The sequence below is a fragment of the Mus musculus genome, chromosome 9 (assembly GCF_000001635.26).
Source record: "Mus musculus strain C57BL/6J chromosome 9, GRCm38.p6 C57BL/6J".
Lineage (NCBI taxonomy): Eukaryota > Metazoa > Chordata > Mammalia > Rodentia > Muridae > Mus > Mus musculus.
The window spans coordinates 46,385,596-46,406,260 of NC_000075.6; the positions used below are offsets into that span (position 1 = coordinate 46,385,596).

At 47.5% G+C, this 20,665-nt stretch overlaps 1 long non-coding RNA gene across 1 annotated transcript in view; it reads left to right on the plus strand.

Annotated features, from left to right (window-relative positions):
• The first annotated feature begins 3,866 nt into the window (after nt 1-3,866).
• Gm31432 overlaps nt 3,867-20,665 on the plus strand; it is a 156,229-nt gene continuing 139,430 nt past the window's right edge. Inside the window, exon 1 of the long non-coding RNA XR_379351.4 lies at nt 3,867-4,686. This is a non-coding gene — a long non-coding RNA (predicted gene, 31432). The remainder of the gene's footprint in view (nt 4,687-20,665) is intronic.

Consider the following 20,665-nt stretch of genomic DNA (forward strand, 5'->3'; position numbering starts at 1 on the left):
TTCCTCCATGGCCTCTGCACCAGCTCCGGCCTCCAGGTAGGTCCCTGACTCTCGTTCCTGCCCTCATTTCCCTGGATGGTTGACTTTACATCTGTGAGCCGAAATCAACCATGCTCACCCTAAGCTGCCTTGGTCATTCATGGTGTTTTAATCACAGCAATAGAAGCGCTACCGAAGACCTCCTGTGAAAGGAGTCTGAATCCTTGAGTTGAATCTGTGTTGTGGGGCTGGAGAGATGGATCAGTCAAGGCCGCATATTGCTCTTGTAGAAGACTTGAGTTTGGTTCCCAGCACTGACATCGGGCAGCTCACAACTGTCTGCAACTCCAGCCTTGGGGCATCTGGGGCTTCTGGCTTCCACAGACACATGCACTTCCATGCACCGACCCTAACTTGTATAAAAATACATCTCAAAAAATTCTGTTCTGTAGAGTACCTTCTGTGATGGAGACCTGGGTGAGAGAATTGCCACTGTCACTGTCATCACAAACACCGAGGAAGGCCTACGAGACCCTTGCTCTGGTCTCTTCTAACATTCCCAGCTGCTGCAGTGACCCAGGCTAGCCCTGTCAAGAAGATGAAGAGTCTGAGGCTAGGAGAGGTAGCAGAGTGAATGTGTCAAAGTGAACGCCTTATTTACTTTGTAGTCACTGTGACCAAATACCTATAAGAACAGCTTAGGGGACAAAGGACTTACTTTGTCTCCTGATGTGGTACAGTACACTGTGGCAGAGAAGCGTGCCTTAAAGAGTAGAGCCTGAGACTGTTCACCTCCTTATATCTTCACAAAACAGGAAGCAAAACTAGACAGTAAGTAGAGTCTGCATCAAACCTTTTGGTCCACTCCCCTCCCCCAGTGACCCACTTCCTCCAGCAAGGGTACAATCCCTTAGAGGTTATATATTTCCTCAAAATAGCACCACCTGCTGGTGACTCAGTGTTAAAGCACCCGGGCCTATGGGAGACATTCCCTATGGAAACCATGACTGTGAGGAGGAATGGAAGCCAGGATCAGCTCCATAAGCCGAGTGAGAAGACTGAGAAGTTGTATGTTGCAGAAATGGTTGGAATCCCCCCTTTTTTTCCTTTTCCCCAAGTGCTGAGAGTCAAACTCAGGGCCACTAGCATGCTAGGCAAGTGCTCTACCGTTGAGTTGCAACCTTCGCCCCCTTCTGTCCCCCCCTCCCCTCCCCATCATCTCCTCTCCTTTCCCCTCCTCTCCTTTCTTCTTCTACTCTTCTGTCCTTCCTCTTTCTTTCTCCTGCCCGTCTCCCCCTCTCGTCTCTCCCCTCCTCTCTTCATTTTAAAATTGAATTCGGAGCCTACAGCCACTTTCCAGGGCAATGGAAAAGGAATGAGGCCCGAGCCCTTGGCATCCAGGGCTGGGAGCCCCGTGTGCTGCAGAGGCCCAACTTGTCCTTATGCAGTGAGTTTTTTTTTTTCCCCTTTGATTTTTATGTAGCTCTGCAAACCATGTGGACACCATCCCCCAGGGCAGGTCATCCATATCATTTTACAGTTGAGAACCTGAAACAGAGATATTACGGGGAAGATAAGGGTTTGAGTCCAGGTAACTAAAGACCTCCCTATACTCTTTTATCTTGGCTTGCTCACGAGGGTTATACAGCTAGATCCCTCTGCACTGCACACTGACCAGGCTCAGCTCGTTCAAGCCCAGGTCCATTAAAGCCACTGCTGTGGGATGGGGTGGATCCAGGTCTCATCCCCAGCCTCAAATTAGCCTGCCCTTGCTGTGTAACAAACGACCCCAGCATAAAGGTTCTCAGCACAGCCACCGGTATCTGTCACCTACATAATCAGGCCAGGAACTGGCTCGGCGAGGTGGTTTTGGCTCCGCAGTTCTTGTGTGGTTGTAGACACCACAAGATGCTGGCCAGGGCTATGGTGTTCTCTGGGGGCTTGACTATGGCTTGCTTCCAAGATAACCTTTCCTTGGTTGCATGTTTGTCCTGGCCAGTGGTAAGAGGCTCCAGTTAGTTGCAACACAGACCTCTAGGATACCTGTCTCCATAGCATGGCTTCTCCTAAAGTGCAGGAGTCCAAGAGAGGGAGCTGTCATGTGCTTTTTTCTTTTTGGCTAATTAATTTATTTTATGTATTTGAGCACACTGTATCTGTCTTCAGGCACACCAGAAGAGGGCTTTGGATCTTATTACAGATGGTTGTAAGCCTCTATGAGGTTGCTGGGAATTGAACTGAGGACCCCTGGGAGAGCAGTCAGTGCTCTTAACCTCTGAGCCATCTCTAGCCCCTGTAATGCTGGGTTTTTGTTTTTGTTTTTGTTTTTTAAATTAATGAATTGTTGTTGGTAGTGCTAGAGACAGGATTAAACCCAGGTCCGCATGCCTGCTACCAAGGACCCAGTCCTTGCAGTGTCTCAGACTTTCCGGGGTTAGTGGCCACCCTCTCTCTTCTGCCTCATGCTTTTTTATTATAAGTAAGTCACCAAGACTGGTTACATTCAATTGAAGGGGAACTAAGTTTCATTCAAAAATAGTTTAATTACTGTATATTCTAACCGACATTTAATAGCTATACAGCTTGTGGGGCGGACATGATTCTTCGATGTGTGTGTATATTGTAGTGGTCAGATAGTCCCATTGCCCCAAACACTGACTCATAGGCTAGAAAATGAAAAGTGGTCTCTAAAACAAACAAACAAACAAACAAACAAACAAACAATAAATAAATAAATAAACTGTGGGTATGATTTAAAAACACCATCCTTTCAAATATTTTACTGGAAAAGATGAGCCCAGACACCTTTGTTGAGATAGCAGCCAGGTCTCTTCCAAGTGCTTCTGGGAAGGCTCCTGTCTGAGACCACACGGGGAGGGGGATGCGTCTCAGACAGTGGTCACCCGGTCTCCACTGTTGTTCATGTCTTTGTGAAGGCGTACCCCAGTTTCCAGCTCATTTCTAACTCCTTCCTGTTACTGTAGATCAGTGTTTTCCTCTTATTTTACTTTAGACAGGGTTTCCCTCCGTAGCTCTGACTGACCTGCAGCTCATCTACTTATTCCTTAGAATTAGAGCCATTTACTGAGTACCCCTTACTGAGCAGGGCAAGGCACAGGTACTCTTAAACAGTTCTTGGAAACGAAGGGAGGGAGATGCAGGAACAAGGGACCCGCCCAAAGTCAAGGCGCTGGGCCCAGCAGATCCTGGTCTGTGCTGCTGGGCTACTTCCCCCAAACGGCCCCTGGCCCCAGTCTGTTCCAGAGCCCGGCTCAAGCCTGGTCCCTAGGGGAAGACTGGTTTCTCTCATTGGCCATTGTCACTTTGCCATTCTTGTGTGTGTGTTCAGCTCAGTTTCCATATCAGTCCACAAATGTTAGAAGTTACACGCGTTATTGTTCCCACAAGCCCTCTCCCTCAGGGCCCACCTGTCATCACCCACTGGGGGCACCAACAAATGTAAAGTGTCAGGGGGCTGGGGCTGGCGGCTTCAGGAACGCACCCAGAGGGTCTCAGGCAAGGATCTCAGCTTGGCTGCCGCCCACCCTGACCATCTCTTCTGTGTCCCTTTGCCCAGTGCTGGCCCCTGCCCCTCCTCACCTCAGCCCTGCCACCTGAGGCAGCTCCTCCTCTGTTCCTGCTTTGTCAAGACTCCCCGCTCTTTCTTCCTTAAATTGATTCTCAGTAAAAACCTCTCTCTCTATTCTGACTCCTGGGCTTCTTTAGGTTTTCCTGGAATCTTTTGTCTCGTTCCCCTCCCCAGCTCATCTAAACCACTCTCTTGGGTCTGTCTGTCACCCACCCCTCCTGGTAGAGGGACTTGTTGCCAGGCGGTAGCCCTCTTCCTTCCAGTCGCCCCTCACCCATCTGCCTGGCTCTGTCTCCAAGGTTACTGCTGCCTCTGCCTCCTTTCTTGCCTCCCTTCCTCTTTCCTCAGCCATTGCTGAGGGTGGGTGAGGGAGGGTGGAAGGACTGCGGGCTGTCTGGAGAGACAGAGCCTTACCCCTTCTCCTTGCTTCCGTGATCTTCCCTCTCTCTAAGGCTCCTTTCTCCCCGCCTTGGACTGTAAACTGTCCTATAGCCCCCATCTCTTTGTCTCTCTCATCCCCCCCCCCCACCTCCGCGGATCTCCCCGCCCCCTGTCCCAGCGTCTGCTTCCTCTTTCTTTTCCCTCCACACCTCTCTTGCTTTTACCTCTCCGATTTCTCTGGGCTAGCCTTGTATCTTTTTCTCTTTGTAATCTTCCAGTTAGAATTCATGTTTCTCCTTCAGGAAGCAGAGACAAAGATTCTGTCTTAGGTTTCCCGGCCCCGCCCTTCTCAGCAAGCTCGCTCTTTAGGGTTTGGTGCTAGCAGGCTTTTTGTAGCCTAGCAACAAGTACTAAGTTCAGAGTCCAAAGCAAGGACCAGAGCAAGCTCAGTTCTGGTCGGGCATGAGTGAACATGAGGTGCTGGAGGGAAGAGAGAGCAGGACCCCAGGCTAGCTTGTGTACCCCACTTCCCAAAGGCACCAGATATAAGGATGTCCCGAGAAGCCGAGAAGCCCGGCAAAAGCCGAGGTGAGGGCAGAGATGAGCTGCCATGGATCAGCTGTCTGTTGGCAGAACTTTTCTGTAGCTGCCCCTGCCTGTGATCTACAGGTGCCCCTGCCGGTGTCACACCAGTCAGTGCGTCCCAGGACCCCGGTACAGGACTTGGCATACGGCAGGTACACTGTGGGTGTGTTTCCATTCTGTCTGTGCTTGGAGGGAGGTGCACAGGGCTTTTGGACTCCTTGACAGATAGCATTTGGTAATATCTGTAACAAAAAGCTTCTTCTAGGAACCTTTTGAGGGACTTTTCCAGACAAATTATTAATATTTTTCGTTCAGGAATTATTTAGCTATTCCCTCTGCTGAAAAAAAAATCACTTTTCTTTTAGTCATTGATGTCTGTACTTAGACACAGTAGGTGGATTCCGTTGTTCAGTGTGGTCATTACAGCTTAATGCAGCCGTTCTCAACCTGCAGGTCGCAACCCCTTCAGCGAACCTCTATCTCCAAAAATATTTACATTATGGTTCATAACAGAAGCAAAATTACAGCTATGAAGTAGCAACAAGAATAATTTTTATGGCTGGGGGTCACCTCAACACGAGGAACTGTATTAAAGGGTTGCAGTGTTAGGAAAAGTGAGAACCATTGGCTTAATGCATCTTTATGTTTCTAGAGTAACAGAGATGTTCCAGAGGTCTCTAAAAATGAGACCTTGTACTCATTTGGGCCTCCTTGCCCTCTTGCTTTGGCTTTACTATTTCTAGAGTTTTCTCTCTGTGTGTCTCTAGATTAAACACCTGGGAGACTGAGCTGTTACGATGGCATTCAAGGTCTCCTGGAGACAGGGACAAGGGGACTTCAGGATATGTTTCTCGCCCATCCAGGCCTGATGACCCCAGTGAGTCCCTTCTGGTTGCTAGAGCGGGATCTGCCTAGCTTCTGTCCCATTCTCAGGTGGAGACAAGGAACCAGAACCAGGGGTTGGCATAGCTCAGAAAACTGGACAGAGAGGAGGGTGGTCCATGCTGTTTTGTTGATCTCAGTTCCCTTACAAGTACCCGATCACACATCTGCACTGCATCAGCTCTGGGCCATCCCTCAACCCCTCATGCTACCTGCCTTCTCATCATAGTGGTCATTTCTCTTTCCTTTCCTTTCTTTTTCCTTTCCTCCCCGCCTCTCTCTTTCTTCAGGGTTTCGTGTAGCCCAGGCTGGCCTTGACCTTACTATGTAGTCAAGGATGACCTCAAACTTCTGATACCCTCTCCTCCACCTCCCAAGTGCTGGGATTGCAGGGGTGTGCCGCCATGTCTGGTTATGCAATGCTTGGGGTTGAACCCTGTGCATGCTGGGTGAGCACGTCTCCAGCTTATAGCACTGCCCTTTAAAAAGGGATGCGGGCCTCACACTCTCCAGGGAGCACTCCCCAAGTCATTCATTCACTTATACAACATGTGTTCACGGACAAGTTTCCTGCGTGCGACCACAGACACTGAGACCACCTTAGCACATAGGACTGTGAACTTCCTGCAACACTTAATGTGGGAGACAGATTGCAAGCAGAAAACCAGGTGCTGTGGGTGACAGTTCCAGTCAGAGTCAGGGAGAACCCTGCTGTTCTTTCAAGAGAGGCCCCTTCTTCATGGGAAGTTCTAGTTCATTTTGGCCACCAGCTACTGCTGCCACGTTGGAGATGTCTCTGAGCCAATTCTCCTCATCTGGGCAAGAACGCGTCCCTTTCTATTCTAAGATGATTATGTCTCCATTTAAAAGCAAATTTGCCTTCAGACAGATTTACAAACAGAAATTATATTTCCAGATGGGCATTGTAGAAATGTAGGGAATTTTAATTAAGCTTAAAGAAAAGCAAGAGGTAGGGGAAGAGATGGCTCAGTCAGTAAAGTGCAAGCCTGAGGACGCGAGTTCAGATCTCCACACCCACACAAAAGCCAGCTACAGGAGTACAGTCATAAGGAAGTGGAGACAGGAGGATTGCTGGGACTCAATGGCTGCCCAGTCTAGCTAAGCATAACAACTCCAGAGTTAGTGAGAGACAATGTCTCAGAAAAGCAAAGTGGAGAGTGATTAAAGAAGTCTTCAGATTTGACCTCTGACCTGTACACACATGTACACAGACACATGTACATACACATACATATACACATGTACACATATCTACACATATACATATAAATACACATTCAGAGACACACATATGCACACAAAGTGTCCACATATGTACACACATGTACACACATATACATGTATACACACATAATGCACATACTTCACACACTACATGCATACCATGTACACATGCCACATACACATGTAATACACATACACAACACACACCAAACACACACATTAAACACACCATACACATTCTCATAAACACACATATGTACATACACACATTCACACATACACATGTACACACATATTTATACATACAACACACAATACATACCATACACACACACACACAAATATCACACACAAAATACACATATAACAAACAACACATACTATACAAACCACACATACACACACATACCACACACATCACACACACACACACACACACACACACACACACACACACACACCCATCACTCCCACGTCCACTTTTCAGGGGCAGCACGGGCCTGAGCTGGTAAAAGCCTGTGATTCCCTCTCGACTCACCTTCCTGTCTCTGCCCTGTGCTTGGCTCACTGCCCACCCAGGGAACCTCAGAACCCTGGAACTTTGGGACCATGCCATCTCCAAAGGCCAAGGGGCCCTCTGTGGGTCCTTGCGCGCGACTGGTGTCTTAGGGATGCCTTCTGTGACCACTGAGTGTCCCTCTCCCGGGGGAACTCATAGGACAGGTGCACCGGGAAGAAGGCAGGCTGCAGGTACCTGGTAGGACCCTAGGACCGGCGCTGGGACCCGGCTGCCCCGCCTGGCAGCTGGGAAGCAATTCCGTGAGGGGCCGATAGATGGCGGCACTACACCGCTCCCAGCCCGCACTGCAGACACCGGCAGGACCAGGGCCGGCAGGTGGACAGGTGTGTGTGCTGGGCCCAGGAAGGGTTTGCCCTTTTTTATTCAAAGCTCTGGAGGTGGGCGCTATGGCTTTGGCCTGGTTCCATTGAACATGTGGCTCTTGAGGCCGCCATACAGAGCGACAGGTAAAATCGCTGCACACTGACAAGAGTTCAGCCCAGACTGGAGTTCCCACACTGCCCCCTAAACCTCCAGGGTTATTTGCTGTATCAGAGCAGAGCAAAGCAGGAGCGGGCCCAGAGACCCTAGCTAATCCTGTGGGGGAAGGACAGAGGCAGAAGGGACAGAGAAGGCTATGACACGTGGCTCCGTTCTCTCTGCCTACCTGCCAGGTCTAGCTCTACCACTTACTGGCTGGGTTACCTTTGGGTAAATTACTCAGCCTCTCTGAGTTTTCCCATCTCTAAACAGAGAGCAATGACGATAATGGCAGGTTTGATTGTTTCTCTTTTAATGATAGCCCTGAGCCCACCTCCTTGGACTAAGCCAAGAAGAAGTATTTCTTAGTTCTTACTTCTCAGCATTCCCTGGCTCTCATCATCTGCATGTTTGCCGTTTGTTTTAGACAGAGTCATGTAGACCAGACTAGTTTTGAACGCACTTGTAACCAAAGATGACCTTGAACCCTTTCTTCCTGTCTCTATCCACGCCCACCGCCCCGCCCCGCCCTGCCCCTGCCTTGCAACTGCTAAGATTATAGGTGTGCTGGAATCATACCCAGAGGTGCTGGGATTATACCTAGGGTCTCATGCATTCTAGGCATGCGCTCTATCGTCTCAGCCCCAGCCCTAGCCCCCGCCACAGCCTTTTTCTGAGGGTGGGGGTGGGTGAGGCGGGGCTGGTGTAGGCACACACTCCAGTGAGGCATCCACTCTTATTAATGAACAAAGTGGGGCTGCGGAGATGAAACACATCACTTACGGGCCACACTGTCACAGGCTGGGATCCAAACAGGTGTCCAACCCTGGACAGCAGGCACCTGTCAGGCCCCCTGCTTGCTTTTGTTTAGCTGCTTGAGCCCTTCCCTGTGGCTCCCACCCCAGCGGCACTGTCTGGGTGATTTGGGTGCTTTGGTGATGTTGTTTGGCTTCTGAGCATGTGGGGCAAAGGGCAGGCCAGCCTCAGCTGCCCTGGGGTGGGTGTCCTCCGCACTGGGCAGGAGAGGAAGGAGGCTGATGTCAACTCCAATGGTGGCCCCTCCCCTCCAGGGCTGACTTGTTAGGCCAAAGGCGCTGGCACCCTAACAGCGCCTGTCAGACGCCAATGAGTTGATGAGGTAGAAACTGGTTATTAAGTGTAATAACAGTGGTTTGGTTTTTCCGCGGTTCTGCCCATAAGTGCCTAAGTGACAGCTGGCTTGTGCCACCATGCTGCCTTTTAAGTGGCCCGAAGATGGGGCATTGGGAGCAGGTGGAACTCTTCTAAGGGAGCCTGGAGGGGCATCTGAGCTTCTTCTGGGGGGCTTTTCTGGTCTCAGTGGGACAGCAAGTCTGACTCTCGAGACCTGGTCAAGACTGGATGAAATGTGGGGATTTGGAACTTAAAACTATGCTACAATGTGTCCCAAGACCTTCTAAGGCCCACTTTGCCCTGTAGCCTGTTCCCAGGGCTTAGGTGGGAACTCTAGAAATTTGGGGGTGGGGTGGGGGAGACCTGTACTTTTTGGGTTCCATTGTTTGTGATCCCAGGGCTACTTTTTAAGGAAATCCCCACTCCCCCCACCCCCCGGCTTCTCCATACAGAGCTAAATTTATCTGGTTCATTAAGAATATAACATTGTTGCATCACAGGTAGAGACATATTGTCAGATGATGAAATGTGTTATACACAGTAGACTCTTAGAGGACCCTGTCATCTGCCACCGTGGCAGTGAGCCTGGAAGACAGTAGACTGAACTAAGTCCCAAGACAAGGGCTGCATGATTTCAGCAGTGTGTGTTTGTGTGCATGTGTACACACATGTGTATGCATCCATATCCATTTCCATGTGTGTGTGTGTGTGTGCATGAGTGTGTGCACTCAAGCGTATGTGACCTTGGAGATGGAACCCAGAGCCTCGCCCTCTACACTCCTGCTTTCCATGAGATGCTTAAAAAGTCAAACTAACAGAAGCCGAGAGTGCTCTTGGTGGTATCAGGGTTGGAGCAAGTTACCAGGGGTTGAGGGGGAGGGAATGGTGAAGGCCACTCAGTGAGAAGACGGGTTTTGAATATGTTCTAGAGATGACTGTTCAACAGTTCTGAATGCTAACAGTGGCCACTGCAAACTTTGTAAGAGGGCAGCCCTCATTTCAATGTTCTTATCATAGACACAGTGTAAGCAAAGTGCTCTCTCTCTCTTTCCCCCTCCCTCGTCCTCCCCTTCCCCCTCCCACTTCGCCTCCTCCTCTCCCCTTCTCCCTCCCCTTCCCCTCTCTCTCATCCTACCCCTCTCCCCGTCTGTGTGTGTGTGTTGGATCTGATTTTGGGGTAGTCTCACGGGAGTTCGCATATGGCCGAGCTCATCCGACTGTACCGTTAAATATGTGCAGTTTTTTTGCATATCAATTATACCTCGATAAAGCTGTTAAAACAAAGAAACTCACTGCAAGACATTCTGTTTGGCCCACGCAGCGCTTTACATTTAAATGCCAGCATTTAAAGTTCTAGAATTTCCAACCGAGATCCACACGTCTGGCCTTTCATCAAACAGTGGTAAGAACTGATAACTCAAGCATGCTCGTGTGCTAGCTGCTGGCTGCGGTAAAGCCCCTGCTGCAGAGTTAATGTCTTCAGCTTGCTTTGGTCCCCATCATCCCCACTGTCCCTGTCACAGAGGCCACTTGAGACACTCAAGCTGCCCAAGTCACCTGGTTCCTGCCTTTTCCTGCCCCAGGAGTCTATTGAGGGTCTGCTCCATGTGTGGTGACATGATATTTCAGTTGGAAATTATGGCAAAAAGGCAGAGAGTTCCAGAACAGAGACCCCAGACTAGATGTGCCGAGACTGGATCCTTTGCTAGCCTTGTTTCCAGCTTTGGATGTTAGATTTAGATGCTAGGAGTCTGGGACCACAATCTTTCAAGGCAACCCCTCCGGTGATGCTCAGTCTGGAAGGGGGTTGTCCCCTCCCTGATCTCATCAGATCTCAGTCTGAGTCCATAAATAACATAGGCTGTTCTGTGTATATGTGTATGTATCTTGCATACATGTGTAAGAATAGGCGTGAGTGTATACATATATAAATATGTGTGTATATATGGCCAATTATGTCATCACCAGCCATATTTGCTCTCTGTCTTAGTTTCTTTATCTGAAAAAAAACAGGCCATTGGGCTGTGGAAAGTTTTGAGTTTGAGGTAGTTAGGCCACCTGCAGGGGAAATGACAGGGACAAGCCACATGACTCCCTGAGCCAACTCTTCTTGAGAACTTTCTTGGGAACCAGAAAACACCATACAAATGAACAATTAGTGCTATCAGCTCTTTGCGTCTAAACGGCAAAGGACTTCCCCCTCCCTGTGCTAAGGGGATGGCAGGAGAATGGAGTGGAGTGTTGTGCATGGCAGTGCCTTGGATGGGGCTTGTTCCTGCTGCAAGGAACTCTTGCAGTGTGATTATTAACATAGCTTCCCCGAATGGTCTTGGCCGGAAGCCTGATGATGCAGCAGCTGCCAAGGCTCTGAGCTCTTCACCGTGGTGGCTTCTCCAGGTTGCACCTACCTTTTCTCCCGGCTGCTTGCCTCCCTCCACTCCTTAGCACTCAGTCCCTCATTTTCCACAGTCCTCTGGGGTTCGAGTCCCATTCTACCTATTTCACAAGTGGCCCTTGATTTCTGGGCACCACTATCATTTGGAAGGGTTTTAGCTATACCTAGTGGTTCAGTTGATGGAGAAATGAGCTCCTACCATTGCCCAGTGCTGTGTGGGAGCTGGTGTTGAAGTGAGAGCTGAGATGGATGAGGCCACCAGTCTGGGCCAGTGGTGGTGGGGCTCACAGAGAAGAGAGAATGGAAGCAATACACTAGAAAACATATATACATATATATGTAGATATGCAGGTAAATTCATAAAGAAAACCAAACAGAAGAGATGCTCCAGAGTGATAGGGCATGGCTCACAGAGTAGTGGGGTGTAGCTCACAGAGTGACAGGGCGTGGCTCACAGAATGACGGGGTGTGGCTCACAGAGTGATGGGGCATGGCTCACAAAGGGTGGTCAGTCTGGGATGAGGGAGCTGGTGTGTGAACTAAGGTCTGAATGGTACAGAAGAGGTAACTCCTAGGTGGAGAAGCTAAGGTTGGCTTGTCCAGGCTCCTTAATTAACTGAAGAGAACAGAGAGGAGCCGTATCTTACCCATGGTTTGCACAGCCTCTAGAATTCTGTTCTTTGACCTCCCAAGCTGGTACTTGGTCACTTACAGCTCTTAAATCTTTATGAAATCTTAGCTCCTGGAGGGTGAGGCTGGGCTTCTTTGAATAGCCCTCCCGATAATCATCTCTGTACCCCAGCTCCTGGTATCCGGATCTCCATCTTCTGATAGCTGTGAGCTTGCTCCACGGCAGCCAGCCCTGCAGAGATATGAGAGGCAGGGCAGAGACAGAGAGCAAAGTGGCTGAGTGGGCCTTGTCATTAGTTGCTGAACGCAGTAAACCCAGTGGACTCCCAGCCTTATAATGACCTCGTGTAATTAATGCTAAAGGACGGTGGGACCCGTATGGATTTATACATTAGCTCCACATTAACACTAAATCGTTTGATCACGAATCACTGTTAAAATAATGAACATGGGGCGCTTTACAACCAGATGAGAGGATGCAGCAGGCTCCTGCCAGCCTGGAAATTGAAGCACCTGCGAGATCCTTTGCCTTTCTCCTGCTCTGCAAGTTGTTTCTTGTTGTTGTAGGTTTTACCGTTATTGAGGTGTCTGTATACTGGGCATTTGTGGCTGGGGAAGGGTGGGGCACCACTTCACCCAGGAGCTGGCAGGCCAGGTGAGGTGGTAAGTGTACACTTGCAAATGGAGTGAGTTTAGCAAGGGCCTACCATGCTCCAGGTTTTCTCAGGATTTATCCTATTCAGTCAGCAAGGGGAGGTGTGCATCAAGACACAGGGGCGGATAAGAGAACAATGCTCATTCAGGGTGAGACTCGTAAGGTAAGAGTAGTGGCCCTAACCATGGTCCCAGTGCTTAGCAGGGGGAGCCAAGGGGCATCAGGGCTCAAGGTCATCCCTGGCTCTGCGAGACCCTCTCTCTAAAAGCAACAACAATAACCCCCCCCCCCCCACACACACACAAAAAACCTTCAAAATATTTATGTCTTTCCCACACGGAGCAGAGCTGCTGTCTGCTTGGGCCAGAGAAGGTTCTTTACATAGTAGGTGGCATTTATGCAGAGACTCACAGTGGGTCAAAGGGTTGAGAATAAGTGGGTGTTGACTGCTCAGCTCTAAATGGGGTGACTATGCCATCTCTTTCCAGGTTTGGGGAACACTGCAGAAGACTGTGGTGGCAATGGGAGTGGAGGCATAAGAACTGGGAAGGATGGGCTATCCTCGGACATGACAAGTTCCTTGCATTCAGGATTGCTGAACTGTGATTGTCTGCACAAGGCTCACACAAGAACAGGCCTGTCAGCATCCTGTCATGAGGGAGATAGGCTCACAAGGCCGCTCCAGTCACTGAAGATCTATAATCAGTTAATCCTTGCTGGAGGAGGGAGAGACCTCAACGAAGAAGGGAGACTGTGTGAGAAACCAAGACTGAGCATCATAGAATGGAGTCCTTAGAAATATAGACTAGATTCTGGAGGCTCTGGAGTGTTGGCCCAAGGACTTTGCATGTAGCATTGCTTATGGGAAATATCTGGTATCTATATTCTTGTTCTCCTCTGTCTCACTGCTAGAGACAGATTGTTTTTGTCTTTTCTAGGTGTGCGCGTTGATATACAGCCTCCAGGGTAGTATTTTAGGAAGTGAGACATTTGGGACGTGGTGGAGTCAATGAGGTTGGAGCCCTCATGAGTGGGACCAGTGACAGGAACTCTGGAGATGTCCCTCCCCTCTTCTGCCATGATCTAGGAAACAAACCTTCATTAGACGTTGAATTTGCAGGACTTTGATCTAGAACTTTCCAGGCTTTGGAACTGTTGGGATCTTTCTCAATACAATGGTCAAAAGAATAGTTGGCTGGCACTCAGAAGTCTTTTCACCAGTTCTGGGTCCAGGTTTCTCACTTTGGCATAAAGGAACTGAGGCAAAGGGAGAGTCTGTGACCTGCCCAGGGCCATCTTGAGTTTAGCAGCCTGATGGGACACTCTGATCCTTGTGCAGGGGAAGATCACAATGAAGCAGGAGGAGGCAGCATCCCAGAGCAGTGAGTACCTGAGGGGAGATGGGGGAGAAGCTTGGGATCTGGCTAAGGGGATCAAAATGAGAGAGACAGCGCTCTCAGGCACTGTGTGCACGGTGAGACTTGGCCTAAGAATCTTAATGACTTTTTTTTTTTGTTCAAGGCTGGGATTCCTGCCTTGCCTAGGAATGATAACACTTTAGTTCCATTCAACGCCTTCCTTTTGGCTCTGGGTTGTCTGTCCAGCATCTGCCCCACCATCTCACATTGGAAACAAAGTTTCTCTGGTCACTGATGCAGAGGCATCTCACCCTGGGGTGTTTTCTATGTAGAGTCTCAGCCTTGCCTAATGCATGACTTGGACTGTGATACCTGGGGCCTTCTCAGTTGATAACATATTCCTGCTCTCTCTCCCTATCTCTTTCTTTTTTTGGTTGCTGTGACCAAAATATGTGATAGAAATGACTTAAAAGGAGAAAGGGTTTATTTTAGACCAGTGTTTCGGGGTGTCCGTCCATCATGGGGGACAGCAGAGTACTTCTTCTTACCATAGTGACTAAAAAGTCCAGAAAGGGAAATACTGGAAGAGGCAAGCAGATGTAGGCCCCAAGGACAAGCATGCCCCCCCCCCCCATGGGCAACTCCCTCCTGCTAGGCCCAGGCTTCAATTTTTCTTTTCTTTCCTTTTCTTTTCTTTTCTTTTCTTTTCTTTTCTTTTCTTTTCTTTCCTTTCCTTTCCTTTCCTTTCCTTTCCTTTCCTTTCTTTTTTCCTTCCTTCCTTCCTTCCTTCCTTCCTTCCTTCCTTCCTTCCTTCCTCTCTCTCTCTCTCTCTCCTCTTTCTTTCTTTCTTTCTTTCTTTCTTTCTTTCTTTCTTTCTTTCTTTCTTTCTTTCTTTCTTTCTTTCTTTCTTTCTTTCTGATTTATTTCATGTATGTGAGGACACACACCAGAAGAAGACATTGGATCCCATTATAGATGGTTTGGAAGAGCAGTCACTGCTCTTAACCACTGAGCCATCTCTCTAGCCACCTCCCCCCCCCCCCCCCCCGTGTGTGTGTGTGAGTGTGTTCTCAGCACTGTTCCATTAGATTGTTATGTCTATACTTTTTGGAAAAAATTAATTTATTTTATGTATGTGAGTACACTGTTGCTATCTTCAGACACACTAGAAGAGGGCATTGGATCCCATTGCAGATGGTTGTGAGCCACCATGTGGTTGCTGAGAATTGAACTCAGGACCTCTGGAAGAGCAGTCAGTGAGTGTTCTTAACCGCAGACCCATCTCTCCAGTCCTGATATGTCTGTGCTTTTAAATATTATCATTTCATTATTTTATGTGTACAATATTTTGCCTGCAATGTGTGTCTCTGCACCAAATGGTGACTGATGCCTGCAGAGCCCAGAAGAGGTCATTGGATACCCTGGAATTGGAGTCGCAGATGGGTGTGAGCCACTATGTCAGCTCTGGGAATTAAACCCAGGTCCTTTGCAAGAGCAGATGTGCTCTTAACCACTGAGCCATCTCTCCAGCCCAGGGTGTCCTTTCCGGAGTTAGTACAGGAATTTTAGAGCCCTAAAGTACATCCCAGCATCTGAGATAGCAAACCATCGCACGCTGCTCCTCTTTTTAAAAACTTAACTTATGTTTATGTAGATACTAAAACTTCATTTTTCCATGTATTAATTTTGGAGCCTATCTTTTAAATTTCCAAAAGTTATCTGCAAGAATCTCAAGAATCTTTAACTGAATTCAGAGATGAGTGAAGTGTTTTTCAGTCTCTTGTGAATCTGTGAGAGGATCAGGAGGCTCACTCAAACGCAGCGTCTGAGTCTACACAGGCTGAGAGGTAGAGAGGCTCAGATGGACACTTTTCACCATGACTGCCTCCTCAGTGGGTTTCCCTTCAAGAGGGCTGTGGTGACAGTGTTTGGTTGCACAGCAATGATTTTAGTGGCCACTAACCACAGTGACTGCATCAACGACTTTGTTGGTAGTGGCAAAAAGTGATGTTTAAGCTTTAGTGCATTTTTATTCACGAACGTGTGTGTGAGTGTGTGTGTGTGTGTGCGCGCGCGCGCGTGCGCGTGCACGCACACATGCATGCGAGAGTGTTCACATGCATGTATGTGCACACCACACATGTGCAGAAGGCAACCACAGGTGTTTCCCACATTCCTGGCTATTTTTTAAAGTAGATTCTGAGTACAGGACACGGGTCCTTATGCTTGCATTGCAAGCACTTCACTGGTGGAGCTGTCTTCCCAGACTTTTAGTCTTGATTTTATTGATTTCCACGTTGTTTTATTATTCCTTTCTTTGGGATTATTCTATAAATTATTCAGTAAAATATTAGTCAATTTTTCTCATTTTTTTTGGGGTGGGGGGGAGGACACAAATGACAGCTAACGTCATTCATTCCCTTAAAGTTCCATATTAGCTGAGTCTCCAAGGCGTTGGCATGTGGTGTTTTTAGTGTCATTCAGTTCTCAGTATTTTGTAATTTTCCCAATACTTGCTTCTGTGACACAAGTGTTATTAAGTAGCTTGGGCCCTAGGTTTCTATGACTTTAGTATTAATAAGACCCTGTCTTTTTGTTATAGAGTGCTATTTTTATTACAGTTTTTAGGGATGGTAAAATTATCATCCTTTATAAGCCACTTCAGAGGGAGTTTGTTGGAATGATCCAGGCGATCTACAAAGTAATCCAGGCTGCCCATGGCTGGGGCAATATACTGTATTTTGGTAAAAAGTTATCATCTGTGTTACTCAAATCTGTCCTTGCTCAGTTTTGTTTTCTTGATCTGTTTCTGACAGGGGTGAGTTAAATTCTCAAATTACATTTTTCCTGTCTCTTTTCTCTATAGTACCAAAAGCTATTGCTTTATTGTCTTTTTGTTTGTTTGTTTGAGACAAGGCCTCACTATGTAGTCCTGGCTGGACTAGAACTTGCTATGTATAGATCAGAGATCAGCTGCCTCTGCTTCCTCAGTACTGGGCGTGTGCTACCATGCTCAGCCTTTGTAGTCTTAGAGGCTACATTATTAAGCACACATACATTCATGGTACTATGTATTACTGTTACATTGTTAGAGTTTGGATAGGAGCTGTTTCACACTGTCTTGTGTTTTAAGAACGTGCATCCAAATGGCTGCTGCTGCTGCTGGTGGTGGTGGTGGTGGTGGTGGCACACACCTTTAATCCCAGCACTTGGGAGGCAGAAGCAGGCGGATCTCTGAGTTTTGAGGCCAGCCTGGTCTACAGAGTGAGTTCCCCTACAGCCAGGGCTACACAGAGAAAATCCACCTTAAAAACCAAACCAAACCAAGCAAGCAACCAAATGGATCCAAGCCTGTAGCACTGTCATGGAGGTTGTGGAAGCTTGGAGAGGTGTGACCTGGCTGGCAGAAGTAGTTACAGGGGATGGGCCTCTGAAGGTCTTGGCCATTCTTCACTTCTTGTTCTGATGTGATGAGAACACCCTTTCCCGCATGCTTCTGCCACCACCAGGAATGAATGCTTTCCTCGTTATGGTGGATTGCAATCTTCCCAAACCATGAGCCTAAAGACATCTATCATTCCCTGAGTTGGTTTTGCCAGGTATTTGGTCAATGACGTAAATGTGACTGACAAAACTGTCTTTACAGCTCTGAACTCCTCTGTTCTTGGAAGTTTGCTCTCTGGCCTAGAATTCTACTTGGTTTGAAAAAATGAAACTGTGGTGTAATTTTGCAGGTCTCATCTTTCACCTTTGACCTTTTAAGTTCAGATTGTATTCAGTCAGAGAACCTAAATACTAGCATCCCAAAACCAATGACGTTATTTCTTTATGTATCCTACAGAAGCCCTGGGGTTGGTGTGCCTTCAGTATGGCAGACATTTGTTTCTTTGTAATAAGGGAAAGGCAGACAAGAGGTCATGGAAGCCGCACAGTATCCTTAGGGTACCAGGGGCCTCCCGTAGCCCTTTGGTTATATATGCTTCTCATGGTCATTGTTTAGAAGAAAGGGATAAGAAAGGACAGAGGGTAGTCCTTGTTTCTTTAAGAGCATGCTCTGGAAGTTGAGTACCACTTACATCCCATCGATCATGACTTGGGCATAGGCTATGCCTGGAAGGAGATGTATTCTTTATTCCCAGAAGCCGTGTATCTAACTGAAAATCATTTTCTATGGAAAAATGGAAGAGTGAATAGCATTGACAATTTTTCCATCTGTACCACACTGTCCCCTTATTTTTCAACTTTTCTATAGATTATATTTTCATTGAAAATTTTATTGACGTTGTTATAGATTTCTGTGCACTGTAATAAACAATATGGAGAGATCCTGTGTACACTCTAATGAGTTTCCCCTAATGGGAACATTTGGCAAAGCTCCAGTGTAATATCATAATTGAGATATTGATGTTGATATAACACACCAAACCTATTATCTACTCAGATTGTTTTTATTTCTTCCTTATACCAATGATTGTGTGTGTGTGTGTGTGTGTGTGTGTGTATGTGTGCATGTGTGCATGTTGGGTTTGTGTGCCTATCACCACGGTAGAGATATTGAACAGTTCTGTGAGCACAGGGACCCCCTTACTCTCCTGCAACCAAACCTGCTTTTGTCTTCTGTCTTCCACCAGCCCTAATGGCTGGCAAATACTGATGATCACTTGTTTAAAGATATTGATTTGTGTGTGTGTGTGTGTGTGTGTGTGTGTGTGTGTGTGTGAGACTGCATGAGTTCACGAGTTCTACATTCATGAGGTTGTGTAGAGGTCGGAATAGGACATTAGGTGTCCTGGAGCTGGAGTTACAGGCAGCTGTGAGCCACCATGTGGGTGCTGGGAACCAGACCCAGGTCTTCTGCAGGAGTTTTAAGCCTTCTTTGTCTCTGAATCTTCTCTTCAGACCCCTGAAGATAAACATACATATATGTGTATATATATATATATATATCGTTATATAACCTTAAGTTATATAAATGATATATATATATAAAACCTTAAGTTATATAAATAATGTCATATGGTAAGTAACACATGGAGTTACTTGCTCTTCATTTAATATTTGTCCCTAAAGAGTAGAGCCCAGCTACAAGCACACATGCAGGCTTGTGTCTTTAACCATGCAGGATGACTTCAGCCACCATTTCTCTGGACACTCTTGCAGCCTCATCCTCCCTCCCCATGTCCCTCTGTTCTAACCACAGGAATGCTGGCCTCTGTTCATGATTTTGTAAACCCATTGCCTGCTGTTGTTCAGACTGGATGGGGAAAAATTCTGTCTATCTGCCCTCACACCCGCTGATGTGTCCCGTGGTATCTCCACTGTACCACCAAATGCAGCCAACTATTAAACAGTTCTGTTACTGTGTTTTCAAGTTCTCTGATGTCCACCATAGAGTCTATTTGAAAAGTTGTATGTATGGGTGTATGCTCACACATACACGACTTCAGCTTTTATTAAGACGATTTTCTCCATTTGTTTCGGGAGAACTCGTAATCCATCATTGAAGCGTTTTTAGGATAGCTTTTTAAAAAATGATCTGCAGATAATTCCGACGTCTGATTCATCTCAGTGGGGGCTGCTGATTGCCTCTCTTCATTTGCATTCTGATTTTTCTTGATTTGGGGTATTATAGGTGGCTTTAAAATTGTATCTTGGACATTTTATGGATCGTGCTAGAAGACTCTGGTCTTAGCTGAGCTCTGTGCCGCCAAGGCAGTCATCCCGTGTTCAGTGCACAGGAGTCTGGACTGGATCTTCAATGACAGTTGATTTCAGGGCCTTTCTGATGTTGGTAGATCCACATGGTTTATCTGATGCTAGTGGGGTTCTGCTAATGTTGCCCAAGGGGTAGAGGCTGAAATGGTAGGCGTCTCTTGGTGGAAGGAAGGGAGTTTCGAGCAGGTGAGGGAAGGTGGCTGTCTTAGGGTTTCTAGTGTTGTCATGACACACCGTATCCAAAAACAAAGTTGAGGAGAAAAGGGTTTATTTGGCTTATGCTTCGACATTGCTGCTCACCACCAAAAGAAGTCAGGACAGGAACTCAAACAGAGCAGGAACCTACAGGTAGCAGATGATGCAGAAGCTATGGAGAGATGTTTCATATTGTCTTGCTCAGCCTGCTTTCTTACAGAACCCAGGTCCACCAGCCCAGGGTTGCTACCACCCACAATGGGCTGGTCTCACCCCTCACTGATCGCTAATTGAGAAAATGCCTTACAGCTAGATCTTACGGAGGCATTTCCTCAACTGAGGCTCCTTTCTCTCTGATGACTCTAGCTTGTGTCAAGTTGACACACAAAACCAGCCAGTACAAGGGCTGTTTACCAAGTGACGTGCTATTGAAGTTGGTATGGCTGCCCAGCCATCATCCCCACTGTGGTGCTGTGTTTCCTAGATTCCCTTTGGTCTGGGAGAGGAGTGAGCCACGTCCTCTTCTGCTGCTAGGCTGGGGGTTGCTTTCATCTGTTGCTCTGTTGGGCTGGGCTGTAAGAAGCTGGCTGGCCTGCTCCTCTAGTCCTGGGTCACAGGACCGTTTTCTTATCATAGTTCAGAGCTTTCTTCAGGTGACCTCTGGCATCATGTTTAGGGTTTATTTATGGTTACATTTAAGCATTAAGCATTGGGAGAGGCAGGGAGTCAGTTCTGAAACATCCTGCCAACCTCAAACCCTAGATTTTTAAATTTATATATGTTATTTCTAGAAAACATTCCTTGGCATTTCTTTTTAAAGCAAATGTAGGATGTATATTACCTCTCTGTTTCTGTTTCTCTCTTG